This window comes from Apodemus sylvaticus, chromosome 6, assembly GCF_947179515.1.
Source record: "Apodemus sylvaticus chromosome 6, mApoSyl1.1, whole genome shotgun sequence".
NCBI classification, from domain to species: Eukaryota; Metazoa; Chordata; class Mammalia; order Rodentia; family Muridae; genus Apodemus; species Apodemus sylvaticus.
The window spans coordinates 84,535,933-84,553,999 of NC_067477.1; positions in this window are offsets into that span (position 1 = coordinate 84,535,933).

Sequence of the window (18,067 nt, forward strand, 5' to 3'; positions counted from 1 at the left end):
AGAAAAATGTATAGTTGGGAGTTTGATTGTGAGAATAGCCTGATCAAATTTTTGAAAGTCAAAATCCAATTTTGACAAAAGAGTAAAATGAATCTATCTACTAGAACACAGGTTCTTAAACTTGGGGAAAGGATAATGGTGGCAAAAGAGGCAGAGACACTCTTACAGCAAAGAATAACCAGGAAATAGGCTGTGAAACTGAGGAGAAGATGCTGTTTACAGTGAAGTAGAAGATACAGAACATAGACTAGTAAGGAAAAGACTTTCACAATCTTGACGGTAAAGTTTCAGGGTAGGATATCTAACTAAAATATTCTCTTTATTTCATAGATACAATAATCCCTCTGTAGAAATTGATTTGGGACAGAAATAAAGGTGGATTGTCACTGAGATAGTCAGTGTGATACAGTGAGAAGAGATACATACAGAAAGAAAAGTTAGGAAGTAGACAAAGTGAAGACACAGCTAAATCTGATGAGAGGAAGGATATGAAGCAATGTACAAAGCAATGAGAGTCTAAGCCAGGCAGACATTAAAATGGATGAAGTCTAAATAGAATTTGATAACTTTTATTCCTGACATCCATCCCTTCTTCCTGTAGAGATGCCATTCTAACTCTGATGTAGGTAATCATCATTTCATATTTATCTGTATAATTTAGAATTGACCTTCAGGCTCTAGAAGTCAATGTGTGAAGGACTAGGCCACTCATTACTTTGATGTGATCATTTGCCCAGGAGTGGACTAGAATGGCATCAGTCATTGTCAGCAGAATGTAGTAGTAGTGAATCTTTAGGAATTCGAGTCTGTGAGAAATAGCATGAAGCTTTTGTCTGTACAGTTTGAACAACTAATCCAAAGTTACCCTGAGAATCTTGCTGATGGCCCCTGTACCTTAGCTAGAGCAAGTTACAGGACAAAGCATGTATTTCTCTTCAGCTTTCTACCAGGGATCACTGGCCCAGATAGTCCCATATGTTCTGCCTTTTCTATTCTCAACTCTACATTGGAAACTGCAGCCTCGATGCCTTGTCCTTTTGCATAGGTTCTTTGGACTCTATAAGAGAAACAAAGTCACACGAGAATTAAATATCAGAGAAATTGCAACAAGTAGCATAAAAATTAATTCCAATTTCATTGCTTGAGTACAGTAACTGAGAAAACCCAAAATAAAATAGTATTTTAATTGCACAAAACTAAATTAAAAATATGTAGTTCTGCCAAAAACATAAACAGACCATAAGGAAATGTGTTAGGATGTCAATTTAGGCTGTTTTTAATAAGAAATTGATGAATTTTCTTCTCCCTTGTGAGTGTGTTGTTCTGCATATCATACTAACACAATTGGATTTTAGTAATTCAGTTTTTCTCTGTATTCTCTGATTTAGATATTATTCTCAAAGCATAAAGATTTTCCTAAGTGACAGTGTTAGTACTAATAATTCTTACTTTCTCTTTAAAATTTTATAGATATGAGGCTGAGCTCCTATTTTTTTCAATGCTGTTGCAAAAATTAAAGTACACTATAGTCAGTACACTTAAAATGACTTTTATTTCTGCACAAATAGGTATATAAGATTTGGAAATTTAACAAGAGTGGCATTCAAAATGCTTTTTTTTTTTATTCTTTTTTTTCCCAAGACAGGATTTCTCTGTGTAGCCCTGGATGTCCTGGAACTCACTCTGTAGACCAGGCTGGCCTCGAACTCAAAAATCTGCATGCCTCTGCCTCCCAGAGTGCTGGGATTACAGGCATGTGCCACCACTGCCCGGCTCAAAATGTTTTAAATAGGTAATTTGTATAAATTTGCTGACATTTAAGAAATAGTTTACCCAATTAATTACCTAGGTGATCTTGACAAAAGAGAAAGCAGGTAAAGAAGTTGTACCTTTGGGGCCATTCATCAATTACTAACCAGTGTGCTAAGTTGACTGTGCTTTTAGGAGAAGCTCTTTCTTAGTTTCAAAATTAGAAAACTCTACTTTTCTGCAGTGTCTAATCTGAGCTCTCTCTGTTTCTAGTATGCAGTGAGTGAATTTTAAAAAACAATACATTCTGTAAACACAAAAATAAAAGAGTACAGTAAGATGTTTCCCAAGCTTCTTTTCTCTATAAGCAGCTTACCTCTGAGGCAGTGACTTCTTAATGTACATGGAATTCCCTATGCTAACATTTAAACTTAATAGTAAAATTACATTTGATATAGTATGCATATGTATAGATTCTTTTCTTCTGAGATCCCATCAAAATATAAATTCAGTGCATGCTACTCCTGGAAATACAAGTCCAAGTGAGATTTAAGATAGATGACCTACAGATATTTAAATTCTCTGATATAAATTAATAGCTTTGGCTGGAACACTAATGTTAAATTTCTCATTACAGGAGTTATTTAACATCCATGACCAGGGCTGATATTCAAATCCTTATTCTTTTCTTATAAGAAAACTTACCTTGTCAAGTAGTCTAGATTATTTCCAAGATAGAACAAAATTTAATTTTATTTAAGGCTATAAAATGTCCTGCATGAACAAAGACATTGTGTAAATGATGTGAGACCTATTCTTTTGCTCTTGAATCAGATGCCTCTAGCAGAAAGGGTTCACACTGCTTCCTTTTGGGTCTACTCTAGTCACTGTCCTCAATCTGGGACAAACTTTCCCCTCAATATCTCAGCCTTTCTCTTCTTTATTCATATTTTAATAAGACACTTGTTTGGTCAAGGCATAAAAAAATTAAGATTTTATTTTTATTTTGAGTGAGTAACAACTATTACTTAATAGTCAGCCTCATACAGTGATGTTAAGAGTACCCAAGAGATAGTGAATGAAGTTAGAAGGAGTTGGAGAAGCGACCTGACCTGACATGTACTCATTGGTGGACTCTGCCTTACTTACTATGTTGTTTTTTTTTTTTTCAGCAATATCCTGTCAGGGCCTAGTGCCAAGTGTGGTACAGTTGACCCATAATTCCAGCTGCTTTTCTGAAGTCCACTTAGGCATGAGGGACCCTGGGCTACTCTGATACTAGGAACTTCAGAGGATGCTAGCACCCAAAACTCAGATGCCAAGTGGGCAAATAAAAAGTCCTAAGAAACAAAAAAAAAGACTCCACAAAACAGCAACAACAACAACAAACCAGCAGACACCCTACTGTACCTGAAGTACTGAAGATGCACTGCTCACCAACCAGAATTCCTGGCTAGAAGATGGCAAGGAAGCAGAAACTATGGGGTTTGGGGGAAGAGGAACATACAAAACACACTCATCCAACAAATGTAATCTCAGAAATAAGAACCAAAAACCTATAACAATCATGAATCCAGATGGCTAGTGGCAATCATTAGAAAAAAAATCAGAAACAGCCAGAACAATATGGCACCACCAGAGCCCATCTATCCTACTACAGCAAGTCTTAGATATGCGGACACAACTGAAGCACAAGAAAATAATATTAAATCCAATCCTATGAAGATGAAAGGGGCCTTTAAAGAATAAATTTTAAAATCTCTTAAATAAATACATGAAAATGCAACTAAACAGGTAAAGTAAATAAATGAAACTCTTCAATACCTAAAAATAGAAAGAGAAGCATTAAAGTAAAAACAATCTAAAGAAATCCTTAGATAGAAAACTTTGGTGCGCAAACAGGAAATACAGATGCATCACCAACAGAATATAAAAGATACAAGAGAGAATCTAAGGGGGAAAAGATATGATATAAAATATTGATACATCAGCCAAAGAAAATGTTAACTCTAAAGTGTTGCTAACATAAAACATCTATGAAATCTTGGACACTATGTAAAGACCAAATCTAGGAATAATAGAAATATAAGAATTTTCAAGAAGAAGGAAGACCAGTGTACATGCTTTAGTCCTTCTTAGAAGCAGGGGAAGGGAGGATGGGATAGGGAGTTTCCAAAGGAAAAACTGGGAAGGGGAAAAACATTTGAAACATAAAGAAATAAAATATCCAAAAAAAAGAGAGAAGATTCCCAGCTCAAAGGTGCAAAAAATATTTTCAACAAAACCATAAAAAATAAATCCACAACCTAAAGAAAGAGATACTTACAAAGGTACAGGAAACTTATAGAAACCACATAGAGTGTACCAGAAAAAAGTTTCCAGCCACATAACAATCAAAACACTAAAAGTTCAGAATTACAAAAGATTATTAAAAGCTGCAAGGAAAAGTGGCCAAGTAACATAAAAAGGCAGAACTATTAGAATTACACCTGGTTTCCCAACAGAGACTATAAAAGCCAGATGGGCCTGGACAGATGTCTTGAAGACTCAGGTGCCAGTCCAGACTACTATACACAACAGAACATTCAATCACTATACATGGAAAAAACTACATCTTTCACAACAAATCCAAATTCAAAAATTGTCCATCCACACATTAGATACTAGATGAAAATCTCTAATACCAGGAGGTTAACTATATCCATGAAAACTAAGGAAATGAATAATTTCACACCAGCAAAACCAAAAGAAAACCACAACACAACAACACACACACACACCATACCACCAACATCAAAATAACAGGAATTAACAAACTTTGGTCGTTAATATCTCTCAATATCAATGAATTCAATTCCCCAATAAAAAGACACAGGCTTACTGAATTGATGCAAAAACAAGACACATCATTCTGCTTCATACAAGAGACAAACCTAAACACCCAAATATATTATATATAAAAAAATACTTATTATATACATTATATATATTACATATACAAAATACATATTATATATATATATATATATATATATATATATATATATTCTTTAGAATAAAGGATTGTGAAAAGATTTTCCAAGAACCCAGATGGTGTCTCTATTATAATCTCTAATAAAACAGACTTTCAAGCAAAAGTAATCAAATGAGATGGGCAAGTATACTTCATATTCATCACAGGAAAAATCCTCAAAGACGATGTCTTAATTCTTAATATATTTGCCTAAATGCCATGGCATACACATTTGTAAAAGAAACATTACTAAAGCTTAAATGACATATTAAACTTTGTGCATTCATGCTCATTGACCAACATTCCACTCTCACCAATAGACAGATCATTAAGACAGAAACTAAATAGAAAAATAATAAAACTCAAGGGGAACTAACAAACATCTACCTAATATTTCATCTAAATACAAAAGAATATACCTTCTTCTCAGTACCTCATAGAACATTCTCCAAAACTGACTCAGTTACAAAGCAAGTCTCAACAGATATAAAATTTGAAATAATCTGCTATATTTTATCAAACCATTATGGATTAAAGCTAGACTTCAACAACAATAGAAACAACCACAAAAAAACCCACAAAACAAGCAAAAAAAAAACCCAAAGAACAGGCAAACAAACAAACAAATCCTACAAACTCATCGAAGCTGAATAACTATCTACTCAATGACCACTGGATTAAGGAAGAAATAAGAAAGAAATTAAAGACTTTCTAGAATTCAATAAAAATGAATGCAGAACACACTCAAATTTATAGAACACAATCAAAGGAATGCTCAGAGGAAAGTTCATACCATTAACTGTCTTCACAAAGAAATTAGTGTGATCTCAATCTAGTGACTTGATTGCACATCTGAAAGCTCCAGAACCAAAACAAGCAAACACACTCAAAAGGAGTACACAGGAGAAAATGATTGAACTCAGGGTTGAAACCAATAAGATAGGAACAAAGAATGAATGAAACAATGAGTTCATTCTTTGAGAAAATAAACAAGATAGACAAACCCTTAGACAAACTAAATGAAAGGCAAAGAGAAAATATCCAAATTAAAAATATCAGAAATGAATGGGAGACATAAAAATAGACACTGAGTAAATTTAAGGAATCTTTAGGTCTACTTCAAAAACTCATACTCCAAAATTTGGAAAATCTAAAGCCTGTTTTATATAAAATTGAAAAATCTAAATGTAATGGACTGTTTTCTTGACAAATACTACTTACCAAAGTTAAATCAAGATGAGATAAACAATCTAAAGTATTCCATTAGGAAATAGAAGCAGTCATAAAAGTCTCACAACCAATTTATTCCTCAAATTATTCCACAAAGCAGAAAATTCTAATTCATTTTATTATAAGGCCATAATCACTCTGATACCTAAAGCAAAGACACAGCAAAGAATGAGAATTTTGGTCCAATTTCATTTATGAACATTAATGCAAAATTACTCAAGAAAATACTTTCAAGCAAAATCCAAGAAGACCTGAAAAGCATTATCTACATTGATCAAATAAGCTTCGTCTCAGATGTGTAGGCAGGTCTCAACATACAGTAATTCATCAATGTACCACATAAACAAAATGAAAAAAAAAAACAAACACCATGATCACCTCCTTTGATACTTTAAAAGCATTTAACAATATGCAACATCACTTCATGATAAAAGTCCTGGAGAGATCAGGGATACAAGGCCCATACCTAAACCCAATAAAGGCAATATACAGAAAGTCAATAGCCAACACCAAATTAAATTCAGAAAAACTTAAGGCAATTCCACTAAAATCAGGGACAAAGCAAGGCTGTCCACTCTCTCCATATCTATTTAATATAGTACTTGAAGTTTTAGATAGAGAAATAAGACAACTAAAAAAATTAAGGAAATACAAATTAGAAAGAAAGAAGTCAAGCCATCTGTATTTACAGGTGATATATGTATATAAGTGATCTTACCAGGGGATCAACAGATGATTAAATCCTTTAGCAAAGTATCTGAACACAAAATTAACTAAAAAAAAAATCAGTATCCTTCCTGTATACAAAGAATTAATGGGCTGAGAAAAAACTAGGGAAACAAAAGTCTTCACAATAGCCACAAATAATATAAAATATTTTCATGTAACACTAACCAATCAAGATAAAGACCTATGTGACAAAAACTTCAAGTCTTTGAAAAAATTGAAGAAGATATCAGAATATAGAAATCTGCTATTCTCAAGTGGATCAATGGAATAGGATTGAAGACCCAGAAATGAACCCACACACCTATCGTCACTTGATCTTCGACAAAGGAGCTGAAAACATCCAGTGAAAAAGATAGCCTTTTCAACAAATGGTGCTGGTTCAATTGGAGGTCAGCATGCAGAAGAATGTGAATTGATCCTTTCTTATCTTCTTGTACTAAGCTCAACTCTAAGTGGATCAAGGACCTCCACATAAAGTCTGACACACTGAAACTAATAGAAAAGAAACTGGGGAAGACCCTTGCGGACATGGGCACAGGGGAAAAGTTCCTGAACAGAACACCAATAGCTTATGCTCTAAGTTCAAGAATTGACAATGTAAACAAAGAATATAGAAAAAAAGAAACTGAAATAAAATTCAACAGAAAAAAGAAAGAAATCTGCTATTCTCAAAAATCTGTAGAATTAACATAGTAAAAATGGCCAGCTTACAAAAGCAACCTACAGATTCAGCACAATTCTCATCAAAATTCCACCACAATTCCTTACAGACCTTGAAAGAACAATTGTCAACTTCATATAGGAAAAGAAAATATGAGGCTAGCTTAAACAATCCTGAACAATAAAAGAACTTCTGGAGGTATCACTATCCCTGATTTCAAGCTGTACTACAAAACAATAGCAATAAAAAAATCCCATGGTGTTGGCATATAAACAAATAGGCTGATCAATGGATGGAACTGAATCAAAGAACCAAACATAAATCCACACACCTATGGACACTTAACTTTTGATAAAGCCAAAATTATACAGTGGAAAAAACAATGTATCTTCAACAAATGGTGCTGGTCTAACTAGATGTCTGCATGAAGAAGAATGCAAATAGATCTGCACAAAACTCAAGTTCAAATGCATCAAAAACCTCAACATAAAACCAGATACACTAAATCAGACAGAAGATGAGGTAGGAAATAACTTTGAAAGTATTGGCACAGGAGACAACATCCTGAGCAGAACACCAAATGGCTCAGGTTCTAAGATCAACAATTTATAAATGGGACCTCACGAAACTGAAATGTTTCTCTAAGGCAAAGGACACCATCCAATGGACAAAATAGCAGCCTACAGAATAGAAAAAGATCTTCACAAACGCTACATGTGACAGAGGGCTGATATCCAAATTGTATTAACAAAAAAAAACTCAAGAAAATAGGCTCAAACAAACCAAATAACCCAATTAAAATGTGTTATTGAGCTAGACAGAGAATTCTCAAAGGATGAGAATTATACCAGTCCTGGGAATATAGCCAAAAGATGCTTTTTCACTGCACCACAAGGACACTTGCTAAACTATGCTCATAGCAGCTTTATTCACAACAGCCAGAAACTGGAAACCACCTAGATGTCCCTCAGATGAAGAATAGATAAAGAAAATGTGATAATTTACACAATGGAGTATTACTCTGCTATTAAAAACAATGACATCATGAAATTTGAAGGCGGGAGTCTAGAAAAGATCATCTTGGGTGAGATAACCCAGATCCATACTGCCCAATGTTCGGCTGTGGGTCTCTGCAAAGGTTATCCTTTACGACTAATATCTACTTACAAGTAAGTGCATACCATTTTTATTTATATGGCAGAGTATTGGGAGTCCTGTGGAAGAAGGGGGAGGATTGAAAGAGCCAAAGAGTTCAAAGACACTGCAGGAAAACCTACAGAATCAAGTAATCTGTGCCTAGCAGAGACTGAACCGCCAACCAGAGAGCATGCATGGGACTGATCCAGGCCCTCTGCACACATGTCACAGTTGTGTAGCTTGGTCTTCTTTTGGGACTCCTAACTGGGAGCAGGGACTGTTTATGTGTCTTATGCCTTCTTTTGCCATCCCTTGGGAAGCTTCCCCTGCCTCCCAATCAGCTGTCTCTTCTAGCCTCAATAGTGCAAGCTGCACTTGTAGTCCAACCACAACTTGATTTGTGAAGACTGGTTAATATCCACAGGAGGCTCCCCCTTTTCTCAAAAGAGGGGAGGAGGGGTCACTTGGGGGCAGGAGGGGAGGGCAAAGGGAGGGACTGTTAGGATAGAAAGGAAGGGAAGTTGGATTAGGATGTAAAGTAAATAAATAGTTAATAAAAATGATAACATTCTCCCCCACCCCTCTCAGAGGAGGGCTGATGATACCTCTTACACTTGTAGATTAGTTTGCATGAAAGATCTGCATGTTTGTGTGTGTGTGTGTGTGTGTGTGTGTGTGTGTGTGTGTGTGTGTTTTGCCTTACAAAAAACCCGGCAATTGAGTGGGTGGGAGGAGCTGCCTGCAAAGATGACTGAGGACCTCTTCCTCTTTCCTTAAGCTTCCAGGGGCTTTTGGTCACATTAAAAACTCAAAGGGTTCTTGTGATGTGAAAAGTTGCTCTGCTTTACCTTTAGTTATTCTAAACACCAAAGTGAACTCAAGTGCCTAAGTCTCAGAGCTTGCTCATGGCCTTACTATTTGAGGAATGTTCTGATTCTCCAGCCAGTCTGTTTGCACCTAGGCTGTGAAGTCCCTTCATTTACACAGCTGCTAGCATGATACAGACAGAGGGCAGCAGTCTTAACCCCTCAGTCACCCTGCACCCCAATCCCAATGTTCTCAAAGGACCCCTATGATAAATAAGAAAGGTGGGGCTGCAAAGATCTTCTGGTGCCTTCCAAGTTGTAAATGTGTATATTCTAAATAACCAAAATTATCCAGGTTGCGATATGTTCCCCCATATTTAGGTATATGAGAGTTGTATTAGGGACCAAATTTCCAATAAATTTGCCATGATTTTAAGCTATCACTGTGGGGCAGTGTGTGCCATTAGCTATCTACCTCACCAAATTTAGGCCAAATTTATTTGCCTCTGCTGAAATGGAGGAAAGGAATGTAGTAATTGAATATGAGGAAATAACAAAAAATAAATTTTATAGAGCTTTTATCAATTGAATGTGCTTTAAAATACCTTTATCCTTTAATTTCGAAGTTCCCCCGCAATGTGCTGCTAGGCCTTGTCCTAGGGCTCCTAGTGGATTAGCACTAAGCTTTGATCCTGTAATGCGACTCCACCAACTTGTCTGGAGCTGATACTGCCCTCTGGCTGCCAATGGGAGCTAAATCCTCACAGAAACAAATCCTAGGGCTCTTCACCAAGACACACCTTCAGATTGAGGACAGAATATTTGCTAATCTTCTCTGAGAGCCCCACATTCTGGATCATGAAGTCAACAGTCTCTCCATGCTCTCAGCAGTAAACACTTCAGAAAAGCCTCACCTCCTTTCTCTCAGTTTTAAGCATTTGTCCTTCCAGTGAAAGAGGAGTTTTAAAAGAATCACATTCCGTAAGAATAAAAATAAACAAACTTCATAGAAAATCACAATGAGACAAATTCTTTCCCCCAGCGTCTCTGGCTCTCACATGCCTTTGCATAATGAAAGGGCTAATATAACATAACAAATCCTAAACTGTTTTCACAAGGACTGGAAAAAAGATGTGTAAAAGTATGCTCTGTCTTGCTTCCTTCTGTTCACAATGTATCTAAATAAAACAAATGGTGTTCTTGCTCTTTCTGTCTGTTTCCCAATCTGTTTGGATAGTAGCCACCATTCCAGAGCCAACGATAATATCTGACACTTCCTGACATCATGAAAGCCGCCATCTGTCCATCACCGAAACCCTGTACTTTGTAAAGACTACTTGGCTTGATCCTTAATGAAGCTTCAAGTTGAACGCACAGATTGGCTTAGAAGAAATACGGTGAATAATTGACACGAGGAATCTGTATAAAATCACGTTTTTATTAGATCCCATCTGAAAACATAAAATGAAATATTAAGGCCCCTTCACAGGCAAAAAGAAAAAAAAAAAAGACTTGGTTTAGTTTCAATTGTGTTTCATTTCCGATTTGCCTGTGAAGTTTAGGCAGTGTGAAACATGATGAATGAACCTGAACAAAAACCTAAGCTTTGAATTCAATATTTTCAGTCTTGTAAAACTAAACAGTTAGACATGACTCTGCTGTGTGTGTATCTGAGCTATGGAAAAAGGAGAAATCCATCAACTATTTTCTCAACCTTGAGAAAATTGTGCCATTTAAAACTGAATCAACTCTTCTTTAACACCTGAGCGATTATCCAGGAAACAAAAGAAGGTTCTGTATGTCTTCACTTGTAAATGTCAGAGGTTAATACAAACACACCCGGAGCTGGCAGTGTCAGGTCGGTTTTTGTTTTATTAATCCATCGTAACTCTAGATGTGCAATAAGAGAATTAGTAAATACAGAGAGTGAAAAAGAAATTTTTCCTCAGCCCTGTTGTTTCATAAAAAGTAACTTTTCAGGGAAAAGAGAGAGAGTAATAAGCCTTGTGTATGAATGTCATTACTACATTTCATAACTGTGTTAATAAATAGTGTTTTTTTACTAATAGCATTCTTTTCTTAATCTAGGATTATCTTCTGGTTTCTTTACCGATCTCATGAATTCAATGAATATAGAGCCATGTGATTTCTTCTACTAATCAAAGTAGAGTATACACATGAGTGTATATAAAATTATATACATATGCTTATATTCATGTATAAATGGAACAGAAAGACAATAGGAGAGACATCAAACAATACTGATATACAGAGATTAACTGTATATGTTTGAATAGCTAAGGAATTCAAAGTTTGAATGTGAAATAAAGAAAAGCTGATTGTGGAGTTATAAATGAGTCCTTTTAAGAGTTTAATTTCTCAACTATCTTAATGAAATAAAATGTATTAACTATAGATTCTATATCAGGTACAAGGTCAGGTCTGTCTCATTTGTTATTCCTTTTTATGCTGCATGTTCTACACTGTTGCCTGTTTAATGTTCCCAAAAGTTAATGGAAGCTTGGAAAGGGCAGCACACCTTTCCAATATTCCCATTAGTGCTGGACTCTGGACCCAAGTCCAAATGGTCTGATTCAATGCCAGAGCATCCTTCCACCACCAGTCACACAGGACCTCTTGGTTAGACTGCATACCATACTGTTTTTGAACTGTAAGCTTATTAAACTTAGAACAACAGTCAAGTGGGTAAATGCAAACTTAGTATCTGAATATTTTCACCAGAGAGAAGAGCAGATTTCAGAAAGCTCTACACAGAAACCTGGAAGGATTCTATGTTCTAGAAAAGTAAGTAGCTTTCAGCCACATTATCAGCATTACTAACCAGAGTCTCCCTGTACTTTTATTCTACATTAGATATGCAGAGCAAGTCCTGAGTATACTATGAGGCAGTTTCTTGCCTATCTAACTCTATCAATACAATAGGTTTTCAGATGGAAACTGAAGAACAAATCATTCACATGGTATAATAGGAAGGGAGGCAAAGTGATTCTTTTGAGCAAATAGACTGTCTTTTTAAGCAGATAGCCATGGACTTATACTCCTCTCTAAGCCCCATGATCCTTAAAACCAACAGACACTCAGGGAAGCTTTATTCAACAGCTATCCAAAGTTCTTCCTAACCTGTCATGAAAATAACTGCTATTATCTTCTAAGCTAATTCAGCATACAGCACATATCTTCACAGTACTTCACAGACAAAGCTTCTCAGTACTGCTGATATCATTACCTATTCAAAAAAGAAAAAAAGGAAAAAAATATTAGAAGGTTGAAAGTATATATAGCCATGCACTGATGGATGAGCAGGATGGGCAGTTCGCTCTGCTGTTGTATATGTCCTGAATAATCCAGGACTCTGTACAGGTGTTTAGTTTTAGCCTGCAGTTTAGTATCACTTCATTGTTTCTCACATATACCTAGAAATCCATTTATTCTATGTTGTACTGTAATACAGGCTGATTTTCTCATCTTGGAGGTAAGGCATTGTGATTTTTCAAATATAAATGGTACAGAAGTAAAGGTGAAAGTAGAATGTCTAAAAAAAATTGTTCTGATCAGCAATTTGACTTTGCAAAAAATTCTTTTCATGTGGAGACTTGTAAATTTGCATTGTACTGCTGGTGGGGGAGGGGGAGTCAAATATAAATAAATTGCATCAAGTCTGTCATGCTCTGCTGCTGGTCCAACCTCAGTAGGTATGGATAATCAATTCTTAATCCTTAAAACTCTTTGAGAAGATAGTTTTTATAATGATACATAAATTTTACTTTTTAAAAAAGTAGCAACTGAATTATGCTTCATGTTTTTAAGTGAAGAGAAGGAAAGAGAAGGGGCCACTGAGAAATATGAAAGGAGTGGGGGAGGGGAGGGACAGAGAAGGGCAGAGGAGGAAGAAGGGAAGAGGAGAGGAGAGGAAAGAGAAGGGGAAAGGGAAGACAGGAGGGCAGGGAAGCAGGGGCCAAAAAAGAGAAGGGAGAGGGGGAAAGGGTGCCACAGTAAATGGAAGAGAGAAGAGGAAGTAAAAGCAGAGGTATTCAAATGTATGTCCTGTTGGGGACACTTTTCAAATCATGACATCATCTTAAACCATGGCATATTGGTTTAAACTATATTGGGAGTCAGGGAAAGAAAAAATGCTTTGCGTAAACCTCTCAATTCACGTTACTTTCCTTTGGTCTTTAAATCTGATCTCACTGCTTCCTTCTCCATAGATTTATTAAGATTTATTTTTAACTACAGGCTGAAAGTTGTCTTCAAATAAATATACTAAATTCATAGACTATGAGCATTTATTACAAGAGTATTTTAACAGAGTCACACTAAATACTTAAATATGACCTCTGTTGCACTCGTTTTAAAAGTATTGCAATGTCTTTTTTTCTTTAAGGTTTATTTATTATATGTAAGTACACTGTAGCTGTCTTCAGAGACTCTAGAAGAGGGCAGCAGATCTCATTATGGATGGTTGTGAGCCACCATGTGGTTGCTGGGATTTGAACTCAGGACCTTCAGAAAAGCAGTTAGTGCTCTTAACCTGAGCCATCTCTCCAGCCCCTGACAATGTCTTTTATAGCTATAAAGTGAAGCAATAGCTTTCTTCTTAAGATTTTTCACAATTAAGTATTTAGGGGTGACTTGTAGTGTGTGGTGTAACATAGTTGAACTTTCAGATACAGACTTTGTGGTCTATGGGGACATGCCATTAACAAAGAGACACTGATGAGAGTGTCAGTTTTTGGCTTTAGAACATCTTTAACTCTATCAGTAAGCTCAAAGATAAAATGATGCTGGATTTCTACAAGAACACACTGGAGGAAGCTTGCACCTAATATTTTTACCTAGAGGAAGTAACTGTGAAAAACATGTCATCAGATGTTTTATTTCTAATAAGATTTTATTGAGTAGGCAGGCAACTGGAACAGAATCTTCAGGATAAGGGTGTGCCAGAGAGAGGAAGCAAGAAGGAAGGTCTATTCATTATTTATATCATTCAACACAAACAGCCCAAAAGATATTTGTAGAACTATCTAGAGTATAAGGAGTTGTGTTGTGGGCTGTAGATTTCTCATTAGTTATACAAATTTACTAAGGCAATTTAAATTAAAAAAAATAGCATGAATTTTAAGTAATTCATGTTTATAATGCATGAAATTACAAAGCTACTTTAATATAGGGCATTTTAGGCTTCAAAACGTCTTAATTCTACAAAAGAGAAAAATATCTCTTTCACGGTACTGTACAGAACTTTTTTTATGCATGCAGAGTATCATACCCTTCAAAGACCATGGGGCAGGATATTGTATTATTACTTATAAGTCAAGTAAATAATGAACATTTGACATTCTTAAGATTTAAACTTACACTAATTTAAGAAAATCTTTAGTGACAAAGAAAAATACTGAAGCATAAAGTGTCTTCGCTACTTTTCTATTACTGTAACAAAACACTATGACCATGGCAAGTATAAAAGGAAGAGTTTAGAGGGTGTACAGGTTTAAAGGGTGAGTCTATGACCATCATTGTTTTGCGCATTTAAGCAGGCAGGAAGGTTTGGCACTGTATTCATAGCTGAGAGTTGACATCTAGTTTTCAAACAAAAGGTAGCAAAACAGATAACTAGGAATGGTGTGGTCATTTGAAATCTGGAAGTTCGTTCCCAGAGATAAACCTCCTCCAACATGGCCACACCTCCTAATCAATGACAAATAATTCCACTAATTGTTGGCCAAGCATTAAAAAATATAACCATGTGAGGGTCATTCCATTCAAACCACCACCATGAGAAAAAAAAATCTGTAGGCACTTGACTTTATAAAAGAAAACATGAAGACTGAAAGAAAATAAACTAAAACTGATGATGGTTATTTATGTTTAAAGAGTTGATGGAAGATTGTATTTTTTCATACTAGTTATCTTAATATTTCCAAATTCCTTAATATAACTAGACAAATATTAAATCTTTGCCATATGCTAGCCTGCATATTAATATAAATATTAACATTCTATATAATGTATATATAGGTAGACGATAAACATGATAGATCAATGATAGTTGATAGACACATGAGATAGAGAGATAGATAGATAGATAGATAGATAGATAGATAGATAGATAGATAGACAGACTATAGAACAGATGGATGGATAGATAGGTAGATCAATAGATATTTAAAACCATCATGAGTAATATGCACATTCATCATCCTGTATATTAGCTAAGACCAAGTTATATAAAACTGGTCTCAACTATTGACCTTGCCCTCCAAATTTCACTTGGAAATCTTTATTTGCAAAGACATTTTCTTGCCTTCTCTGAACTTTCTGGAATCCAGACTCTTTACTTTTTCTTGAAGGAAGGAATGCAAACTCATCTCTAACATGGCTTTGTATAGTTTTATTCTTAATTATTGCTATAAATATGAATATGATTTAGGAACATTTTTTCTTATTTCCTTTTTCTTTTTTACTCATTTGAGAGATTTATCTTTATAATCCGTAATCACATTTTTCAACTCAGTGGATAAAAATATCATGGAAACAAATCCTTCAGCATACCTGTAAGACTAGATTAAGAAGATCTATCTTAAGTCTCAAAAGCACATGCAATGCACTAGAATTCCAGATTGGAAATTCTAGATTGAATCTTGGAGGACCAGCCATCTTCCTGTTCCTGCAGTTGTGTGTTCTTCACCTTGATACAATGACCCCATTAAAGTATAAACTAAAGCAATGCATTTTCCCTTAAATTATGTTTTGCTATGGCTTGTAAAATCACTCACTGAGTAAAGGCAATTGAGATCAACCCTGACAATTTGAATTTGATCCCTTGCACCTACCTAGATGGAGGAAGAACAAAAAGGGTAACTGAATGCTGTCCTCTGATTTCTACTCCAACACACAAATAAATGAATAAAATGAATTAGAATATATCCATTTTAATAGGTTTTTATCTATTATTTGTCCACAACAAGAGAGAAGTAACTAACACAATGCTGAGAAGTGAGAATATTATTGTGATAAATACAATTATGACTTCTTTGAAACTGGTTTATGGAAGAAATGGAAAAGAATTTAGAGTTTTATGCTAGTGAGTCCTTAGAAGACTTTACGAAAGCTTAATGAGAAAATCTAAAGGGAATTTAGAAAAAAACAGAAGGCCAAGGAAATCACAGACATTTGAAGTTCAGCATAAGAAATTCCAGAGGAGAAAAAGAATTCTACCAAAATCTGGGCTAGAGGCCATGATTGCTATGTTTCAGCAAAATATCAGGCAGCATTCTGCACGTCCTGAGAATTTTACGAAGCTGAGCTAAAAAGAAATGGGATAATTTGACAGGGGACGTTTGAAGACAGTGTGGCATTCAGACTGGGATAGGGCTGCTGTTCAGTGTTCCTGTGATCATCTACAATGAACGCTGAAAGATGAAAACTGCAAAATTTATGGAGGAAAATTGTGATAGAGAGTTTAAAATTTCAGACAAGTGAGGCTGGAGAGATGGCTTGGGAGTGAAGAATAGTGCTGTCTGAGGAGATAGAGTTTGGTTTATAGCACTCGTGTTAGGTAGCTTAAGGTGTTTGTAACTCCAGCTCTAAGTATCTGAAGCCTCTTATGGAGTCCCAGGGCCAAGTAGACATGTGTAAGACTCATGCATATACATGAATACACAAAAATAAAGATAATATACATCTATTAACTTATTTTTGAGATTATAATTTAAATACATTTCTCCCTTACTTTTTCCTCCCCCAAACTCTCCTACATAACCCTTCTCTTCTTAAAGTTCATGACCTTTCTTTATACTATATTCTTGTATGAAATTATGTGACCTAGAATATGGCTGCTGGAATTTAACTCATGACATCTGGAAGAACAGCCACCTTTTTTTCATTGTGATTTTTTTTTATTTTTTTAATTTGATATATTTTTTATTTACATTTCAAATGATTTCCCCTTTTCTGGCTCCCCACTCGCTGAAAGCCCCATAAACCCCCTTCCCTCCCCCTGTTCCCCCATCCAACCCTTCCCACTTCCCTGTTCTGGTATTCCCCTATACTGCTGCACTGAGTCTTTCCAGAACCAGGGGCCACTCCTCCGTTCCTCTTGGACATCAATTAATATGTGGATTATGTCTTGGGTATTCCACATTTCTAGGCTAATATCCACTTATCAGTGAGTACATACCATGATTGATCTTTAGAGACTAGGTTGCCTCACTTAGTATGATGTTCTCCAGATCGATCCATTTGTCTAAAAATTTCATGAATTCATTGTTTCTGATGGCTGAATAGTACTCCATTGTGTAAATATACCACATTTTTTGTATCCATTCCTCCGTTGAGGGACACCTGGGTTATTTCCAGCTTCTGGTTATTACACACAGGGCTGCTTTGAACATAGTGGAACATGTGTCTTAATTGCATGCCGGGAAATCCTCTGGGTACATACCCAGGAGTGGTATAGCAGGGTGCACTGATATTATCATGCCCAAATTTCTGAGGAACCACCATACTGATTTCCCAAGTGGTTGTACCATCTTGCAATCCCACCAGCAGTGGAGGAGTGTTCCTCTTTCTCCACATCCTCACCAACACCTGCTGTCTCCTGAATTTTTAACCTTAGCCATTCTGATTGGTGTGAGGTGAAATCTCAAGGTTGTTTTGATTTGCATTTTCCTAATGACTAATGATGTTGAACATTTCTTAAGGTGCTTCTCAGCCCTCCGA